Source organism: Megachile rotundata, chromosome 1, assembly GCF_050947335.1.
Source record: "Megachile rotundata isolate GNS110a chromosome 1, iyMegRotu1, whole genome shotgun sequence".
NCBI lineage: Eukaryota > Metazoa > Arthropoda > Insecta > Hymenoptera > Megachilidae > Megachile > Megachile rotundata.
In genome coordinates this window covers 9,533,546-9,543,657 of record NC_134983.1, presented here as the reverse complement: position 1 = coordinate 9,543,657, position 10,112 = coordinate 9,533,546, and positions in this window count along the sequence as shown.

Below are 10,112 nucleotides of genomic sequence, written 5' to 3'. Positions count from 1 at the left end.
CGAGAATGTGGATGCAGAAATCGCCGATCATCTCTCGATCGATACGTCACGATTCCTTCGAAGGCAACAGGAGGTTTCCACTTTTGTCGGAGGTCTTTTTACGTCATCGAGCTACGGCAAAAAGCGTCGGATAATAGTATAGCGTTGGTTTCGCGTTGTGAAAGCAAATTTTGCCGTCGTCATTGCTCATTGGGAAGTCCATGGGTCGCCGAGGTGTCGCCTTAGGCAACTTTGAAAGCGTGGCTGAAACTTTTGAAATTTTTCCGCTCCCTTCAAATTCGAAATCCAAATGAACAATGACGTTACGTCAATTTCCACGAATTTTATTACCGTCTCCTCTCCAAATTTATATGCTTGATCTAGGTATCTAGGTTATTAACTTCGTGACGCACGTAGTGAAAGGACGGTTATAAAAATTAGTCACATTTGCATCCGGCAGGTGAAGAAAGTATTTGATGTACTCCCACGGGGCTGCAAACGATTGTGTCACGATTTCACGTTATGTCATAAAATGGAACTTATGATTATTTAGAACTCCGCCATATTAAATATTTTGTTACATGTCGCAAATTTTGAAATGTCACTTCATTGTATTTCCAGAAATTCAGGAGAACTACAATTTTGAGCTAGGGTTTCGAATATTTGGATATAAGACACACGCGTCGATTTGCCGATTACGTAAAATGGAGGTTAGTGCATGATTTATCTGTTCACAGAAATGTACTTTCTCATTTAAAACAGCAACGTAAGAAATTCCTGGAACATTTTGAATGCCCTACATGGACATCGTGAAACGTGTATGCGTTAGCAACAATTCGTTTCTATTCTTGATTATATGTTCAATGATTTTCTGAACGGGGTTCACGAGGCGCCCAGATTATGACATCGATACTGCTCACTCTCAAGTGGCGTTAATCGACGATAACGATAACGAAGACGTGCAATTTTCTTCGTCCATTAAGTCACCTTTTCCTGTGTAAGACTCTAGTCATTATCGACAATGAAACTCATTGATGTAATTGATTGTACTCGTTCAATGACACCTTTGAAATCAATTTGATATTTTTTAAATCAACCTGATGCTTTTGAAAAGAACTTGATCTTTTTTAAATTTGTAACCTTTGAAAATTTTGTTTACTTGTAATATTTTAGGACACAATTACACCCTAAATTTTTTGCTACAATTTTTATTGAACTGCTCATAATTTCAACCGTGGCTTGAATTTTACTTAACGTATTTAACCACACATTTTAGTTCGATTAATACATTGACTGACAACAGAAATAATCATATCTAATGTAGCCCACGATAATGTTAATCATTCAAGATATTACGAATTAATTCTTTAATCTAACGCTTTATGTTAGATTAGAATTTGTTTTCAATTCATACTATAAGTTTAGTGCGGTTCAAATTTTTCCTTCTCCCTCCATTTTCTAATTATTTAACAAAATTAATATGTTCATTGCCATTAATTTTTGTCAAAATTAGAATGCGTAAGTTGAAACGTGATGGTACGTGAAATTCATATAAGAAATAATTTTAATTACTGGAAGATATATAATAAAGATAGTAAAACTTCGTCATCGAAATAAAATTACCATTCTTTACGATCTTTGACGAATTCAACGTGGGTGGAGAAAACGTTATATGTCGACTGACGCTGAGAGTAAAAATATTTCAATTATTAAAACTACAAACACTTAATTTTTGAAGCTTCCTCCTTACGTTATGTTATCAATATAATATCAATAACAATATAATACTAATAACAGTAATACTGTACAACTCTTCTTCCCTCATCTCTGTTATTAATTGTTCGATTGCGTTACATTTGTGGTGACCGATAATTCCCATGACAGTTATCACGTTTATTAATGTAATATTCCTAACGCGAACATGAAATATTTGATCCTGTTCGTTGAAAATCGCGTGACAATGATCCTCACGGAATTTCAATTGAATCTATCATGTTCGATGAAGTGGAAATGGAATTTGCTCGAGCCTGAACTTCTTTCTACGTGAATTCGTTCAGGTAATTTGACGATCTCGATGGCTGTTTTGAAAGTCTTCTATAATTTCTGGAGCTGAATACGATATCGTCGTTGTTTGCAATTTTTCGAAAAGTTGTGCTTAAGTATCGACGAGCATTCATCATGCAAATGTTCCTCCACTTTCCTAGGGGGATATTGTTCAATGAAGTACTCGACATTCGAGTACCGTTTATCTTACAAACTTGTCCCTGTTATCGAGATGTTGCCTCTCATTTATCTCACTTCTGGAAAATTTTATCAACCTTCTCTGATGACGAGATCTGGAACCTGAAGTTCATACATATATTAAGGTTACTTTTTTTAATTTTACAATTTCCAAATATCTACATTTCCAGAATTTGTAGATTTTCAACATTTCGAATTTTTAAATTACTAAACTTTCGAACGTCAAATTTTTATATTTTTCTACACTTCTAAACTTCAATCGCTCCAAATTCTCAAACCTCTAAATTTCCAACATTTCAGATTTTCAAATTTTTAAACTTTGAACGTCAAATTTTTATATTTTTCTACACTTATAAACTTCAATCGTTCCAAATTCTCAAACCTCTAAATTTCCAACATTTCAGATTTTCAAATTTTCAAATTTCTAAACTTTCCATATTCTCAAATTTCCGATGTTACTCAAATTCCTCTGTAAACTATCAGATAAGGAAATTAACCCCTTGCACTGTTTTGACGAGTCTGACTCGTAACGCACTCTTACTTCGGCCATGATCAATTTTACTCAAATTTTGAATACGCTCCAATTTAGAGTTCAAGTCCAATTATAATTTGCATAGTCAATGATTGAATAATAACATATTGACATAACATTTCAATATTTTTCGTCTGTTTTAATATTGTAGCTGTAATTAGCCAGTTCTGACTGACGCACCTGACAAATAAGTCATAGTGCAAAGGGTTAATAATTTATCAGATTTTAAAATTTGAAAAATTCTCGACCTCAAAAGATTCACTTATCACCAAAAGCTCAAACTTCTCTTCATTCGACTACCAATTCGTGAGACCGATTGATTAGAAAATACAAGTATATCGAGTCCGAGAGTTATCTCTTACGTAAAGGCACTGATTCGTTCAGAATTATCTGTGAATCGACAAAAGACGGGTTGAAAATAATTGTAATCATATTAAATCCTACATAAGAATCACTTGATCTTCGGTACGGAAGTATCTTTAGTATCGAAGTTATCTACTATCCATAGGTCAATCCGTACTCGGAAAAATTCCAAATCTCGCAAACACATTGTTCTTCAAGACTCAACTTCGATAATTATCGAATAGTTTCAGATGAACAAATTTTATTTTTGCGATCAGGTTGATACATATTGGAAAAATTAATTGTATGTATCGTGTAATAAAAACACACGGCTTCCTCCTTTCACCTTTCACCGTACAGATATAATAAAAATGAACATTTCTTGGCAATCGATTGCATCGTGACTCGCTTTCTCGTTTGTCCGATACATTTCGCCTTATAACTGATTCTATGCATCCTTGATTAACTTGCATAATTCTTGAACGATAGATTTCCTGATGTGGAAATTATGCGGAGATTATGGCAAGAATTGATGCGGAGATTATGGCAACGGAGAGAGGAAATTTGTTCAACTTTGAGAAATTTGGGGTTTTTAAGGATCCTGCTGTTTTTAGGTTTTAGGTTTTTCAGGTTTTAGAGTTTTGGGATTTTCGGGTTTTATAATTTTGAGATTTGGATTTTGAAATTTTGAGATGTGGAAGTTTTGGATCTTGGGAGTTTGAGACTTTGAGATTATGGGATTTCTGGATTTTGACATTTTTAAATTTTGGAATTGAGGTTCTACAGTTTTGAGGTTTAAAAATTTTGAGATATGGAACTTTTCAGTTCTGGGATTTTGAGACTTGGAAATTATGGGATTTCTAGATTTTGACATTTTTAAGGTTTGGACATTTTTTTGGGTTTTACAGTTTTGAAGTTTAAAAATGTTGAGATATGGAATTTTTAAGTCTTGGTATTTTGAGACTTTGAGATTATAGAATTTTTGGATTTTGAAATTTTAGAATTATGTACTTTGAAGTTTTATACTTTCAGACTGTTACTTTGGAACTTTTGTATATTGAGACTATTACTTCACAACTTTTATCCTTCATTACTGTCGAATTAGCATTATGTAATTTTATAGTTTTACAAATTTGTAAAGATAGTCCTAATGAAGACTTGAACCGCGTAAGAAAAACTCATAAAAATTCTAAAGAATGTCTACTATACCCTAAAGTATGCAAAGTCAGTTGCAGTGCTCAACTTGTATCAACAATCAACACGAGCAGTCTGGCGTCATGGGACGTAACAGTTGCGATTTTACTTGGAAACCAGTATTGCGATACCGATCGAAATTTTACTGCCTTCGTCATCTGCTAATAACGACGCAATCGCGAAAACCTCCTTTTTTCGTTTACTCTTCGGCGACCAATCGATAAATTTATCTATCGGCATCGGCAAGTACGATGAGCAATTGCACGCGACTCTTTGCACGCTTGATCAGGACAGCACGTGTGTGAAACAACATTGCATCACTCTTTACGTCACGATGCGAACACTCTGCAAGTGATTGCCTATTGCACGAATGTGATAAAATTTGCATTTAAAAAATTTCAGGTTATTTCAGTGCAATGATTGCAAGTCGGAAGCAATGACTTTACAAAATCACGTTGAGCACTTTGCAGAAATGTAATTTCAATGACATAATTACAATTTGTATTTGCTGTGGATCATGTTAGGTTTGGTTAAAAATGTACATAATTTCCTTTAATGATTTAAAAATTTGTTATTTGGAACATAGGAGCAGCTCTTGCTTTGACGAATCTGACTCGGTGACGCACGCGTATTTCAGCTCTGATCAATTTTACTGTATTAATGCTCTTCCACGTGGAGTTCAAGTTCCAAATTATAATTTGTATAGTCAAATTTACATAATTCATTTCAACTTTCTTTATCTGTTTTAATATTGCAGCTGTGATTAGTCAGAACTGACTGACGCACATGACAAGTATTTCTTTTAGTGCAAGGGGTTAAACTGTGGTCCAAGTTTTCGCTCTTATTCAAATAACCTTCAATAAAAATTCTACGTGCTCAAAACTTCTTGTATTTTTATTTAGCAACTTATTAACATAACAATTAGTAAAAATTTAATTATGGATATGGTTCGCAAAAATGCTGTTCCTCAGACTATATAAGAGCTGCTTTCAAGTTTGCAAACGATACAATAAATATTTGACTGTATATTTTAATTTTATTGCAGTTATGACCCTTAGTACCTGTTTTATCTGTCGTCGTGATTCGTGCATGTGAAACGTGACCAAAATGTATATCGTTAACAAATTAACGAGATTTATGAGTACGATGTACTTCGGGAAGCTACTACATTATCGTTAAAAGTTCGAGGCTGTGTCGTGTTTACAGCAAGAAACGGCCCCTCGCGAATCACCGAGGTCAGATATTAAGTGTTTTAAACTGCTAGAGTGTTTGTTACCAGATTTCGTGTAAAATACTATTTTAAGCGGCGCCGCTAATGTTTTTCCGCGGCCGGTGCACAATCAAACGTTGAAGTAGGACAAGGAATGCGATTAGGTAACGCAAAAAACGATCGACATCGACGCCAACTACGTCACGATTCTCTGCCTCTAACTGATAATCGTTGCTTCCACCACCGTACGGAGATTAGAATGTAATGAGTCGATACTTTTGAAAAATAGGTTTACACGATTTTACGCGTATCACGCGTTATATCTGTGCTAGTCATACCTGCTGCTGATTTTAAAGCGTGCAAATAGTATTATCGGTCGAATCGAATGGAGAGAAGTTTTGATGAGGAATTTATGAATGCGATTCAAGGCCAATATGATAGTCATGAATTGTTAAGCAAATTTTGAAAATTTAAAAATCACTAAACTTCTAAACTTTGAAATTCTAAAATTCTTACCAATGCCGAAGTTCTCAAAAATCTAAAAATTCTAAAAATTCTAAAAACTATCAAATTTCTTAAAATTCTAAAAATTCTACAAGTCTTAAAAATTCAAACAATTCTATAAATCCTAAAATTCCTGAAGATTTTAAAAATTCTAGATTCTAAAAATTCTAGATTCTAAAAATTCTAAAATTTCTAAAAATTCTAAAAATTCTACAAATTCTACAAATTCTACAAATTCTACAAATTCTACAAATTCTACAAATTCTAAAAACTCTCAAATTCTTAAAAATTCTACAAATTCTAAAAACTCTCAAATTCTTAAAAATTCTACAAGTTCTAAAAACTCAAATTCTTAAAACTTCTACAAATTCTAAAAACTCAAATTCTTAAAAATTCTAAAAACTCTCAAATTACTAAACATTCAAGAAACTCTATAATTCTAAAAATTCTGAAGATTGAGAATTGTTGCGCTCGAACGATTGAGAAACACTGTACGTAGATGATCTTATTAGATTCGAGCAAAAACCGTCCTATCAATCCCTCATAAACTGTATGCGCTAATTGAAATCTGCTAATTAGTTCACTCGGAATGATTTCGATTGGTGTATATCCGTTTCGTATTCGTTAAATAACTTCGTCTTTGCAAAATCATTCCTAAAAGACATTAAAAAGAGGTACAAAAGTTAATTCAATACCGAAACAATATCTTCAAGCATAAATACTCATCGCTATTACATATTGACAACGTACGTCAAAATTGAATAAAATGTCGCCCGTTTGAAGTTCAAACGTGGAAATTTCTTATTTTATTTTTTAGAAAGTCCTATATTGAAACAAGCATGAAATTTTCAACATAGAAATGTAAATTTGCTAGCTGCGAAAGCCACTGATATGCAAAGTAACGCATTAACCGGTCGATCCTTATTTTTCGTCTGCCAAATGAAAAAAGTAGTTATTTCGCGAAAAACATGTTAGTCGCTTGTACGTCTACACAGATTCTAAAAGATAAAGACATACAAATATAAACTTTGTCGCCATTATTGAATATTTAAATATTTATAGGATAATAACAATTTGCGTCATTTTACGCTAGAAAGTCCGAAGAATCTTTTGACGTAAAATGCAACCAAAATATTTCGATGTCTGTATGTATTTTATTGTTCAAAAGCATACTTCTCAAAAACTGAGGCCACATACAAATAACAGTCTCCAGATTCAGTGCATCAATTTATAAAAAACATCTGTTAAATGTTACAAATTCGAAAAGTACAAATTTATGGGAAATGTCTATTGATCTGAAAAAAATTAAAATTTGTTGAAAATTATAATTAATTACAGTTTCATATCTGAACTCAAATTACAAATGTATTATTGGCACAAATTTAGAGACTTGCAAATTGTGTAATTTGGATATTTAAGGGTTCCAAAATATAGGAATGTGGGAAGTTAAATTCAGGAATTCGAAAATATCAAAATTTGAAAAGGGAGCTTTTGGAGATGTGAAAATTATTAGAATTACAAAATTTACAGGATATTTATTTCTTAAATTTGGAAATTTGGAGCTTAGAATTTTTAGAAATTTGAGAATTTGGAAATTTTGTAATATAACGCCCATAATAATCTAATGACCGTACAGGAAATAATAATATAATCTTCCATAAAAATCCAAGTTACGCCAATGCATTCGAAACATCAAAACGCACAGGTGTAAATGAGTCGTTCCAAAATAAAAGTCGTAATCCCAAAATGACGCCCCTTAAGTATACGCTTCCCGAAAATATGAACTCGCCCCTAAAAATACGAACTCGAACCTAAAAACATGAACTGTTTCGATTTCGTTTATTTTTGCAATAGATTGCCACGGAACTGGTCAATGTCCAGCTGTTAAAACAACAAACTATCGTTACCAACGAAAATGTATTCATGGAAAGAACGTAATTAATCGTTGATGACTAAGCTTGTCGATGATGAACCAATTTAGTTCCTGGATATAACAGACGTGACGAGAGCAAATAGTTTCACGCTTCCTGCTATTTATGCTTTTGTGATTGTACACTGACGAGCAGCTTCCCTAGCGAAAATGCCAATATAAGGGAAGAGGACTTTATCACCCGTAACACGCATCAATACTTTTAGACAATATATTATTAACCTTATTTGCTAATTTCTAATATTAATTGATGCAATTGAATTAATTCCTAATTGCAACATTACTCGTCAGAAATTTTTTAAATCTTGAAGTTTGCAAGATCTTTTATATTGCGATTTTTAGATAGAAATAAAATTTTGTTTTAAATCTAATAATCGAAAGGTTCTTCAAATGATGCGGGCTGTGTGTGAGATCTAAATTACCTCTTCCTAAATTATTACATTTTTATGAATTTATTGAAAGAGATGTATAAAGTCAATCGATAAGTATTGATCGATATCGTCAACGTAGTCGGTAAGTAAGGTCTCTCATGAAACAGCACGGTACACATATGCATAGTTAAAAAAGTAGCTTTTTGTAAGAATGAAATCACATAATCATATATTTAGATAATCGTCGAAAATGAAAGTAAGTCTTGAAAGTTTGAAACTATATACATAATACTTTTCTTGCGGAAATCATTTGTAGAGAAACCTTACTTATCGACAATATCGATAATATCGACGAATACAACAGTGTTATACTATATTTACCTGCCAAGTATCATATAGACAGGTAAACCTTATCACTATTTTTTTATCGCTAAATATTCTCATTTACAAACTTCCAAATTTAGAAGCTCCAAACTTAAAAAAATGCAAATTTATAACTTTAGAATTCCAAAAGTGTTGAAATTTAGGAATGTCAAAAATTTTGAAACCTGAATATTCAGAGATTTAAGAATTTGCAGATTTGGAAATTCGAAGCGTGGATTTTAGAAATTCGAGAAAATTGGTAATTGTAAATTTGGTGTTTTGAAAACCGAAGAACTTACAAATTGACTAGAGAGAAGATTTGAGAGATTTGTGAGAATCCAAAGATTTGGGAATCGTGATGAACTTTGAAAATGAAGAAATTACAAAATTGAGAAGTAAAGAAATTGGGAAATTGTGAGATCGAAAGATTAGTAAATTGAGAAAGAACCAGTTTCGACTATATAATGATTGCTAATATGCTCGTACATTAACGAGCGAAGGATTGGCGTCAAGGACTGCATGTGCCAGCATGGACCATCGAAAAAGAAAAATTGTATTTTGAACGCGCTCCTTTCTACGCGTTATTTACAAACAGTTGTGTCTTCGACAGATTGTATTCAAACCACGTTTTGCATTTTATTTTCCATGAATTTTATTGTTTACGACGCATTTAATTTTCGATCTATTACTTGCGGTTATATCTTCATGGAAGACTTTTCTGAATGAAAGTGAATTCTATTTTTCTACTGCTGCTTTTAAATGAGGCAATCACTCTCAATACTTTTTAGTATTACTTGTTTAGTTTTTTTGGTAAGAGTTCATAAAATATTCCCTCATAAACCAAATCAAGCAATACCTTTTTAGTGAACTTCAGCTTTGTTATTTATTGTGGCATAGATCACTGTTTCTTTCCTTTCCCACTTTTCATCACCAAACTAATTGTTTTAAAAAAGGGCTATTTTTGCATCGTTTTAACGGTGAGCAAATCGAGATTCGGTTGAGCAAATTGTTTTTCGCTATCTCATTAGTTAATCATTATCCTACACAATGACACTAATTTTCCTGAAATACTTAATGTGTTTACAATGTTTCTAATTGCGTACTTTGGATTTTGTTCGATACAACATGTAAATTCTTCATTATTAATCGTTTCCTGCTATTGGACTGTACTTTTTTTGTTAACATTATAAGTATTTAGTTTCCATTAACTTTTCGCGAGATAAATACTCATTAGATGGCAAAAAGAAGCGTTTTCACACATATTCGCACTCCTATGAAATCTATTAAAATAAAATTATATAAAATTATCGTTTATGATAATCAATAAATTTGACTTTTAATTTGACGTAAAAAGACTTTTTACTTAAACAAATTGTTTTAACCGAGAGTTTACTACTCTACGTTCGTGACCTTTGAAATTTAATAGATCATGTAAATGGTAATTTT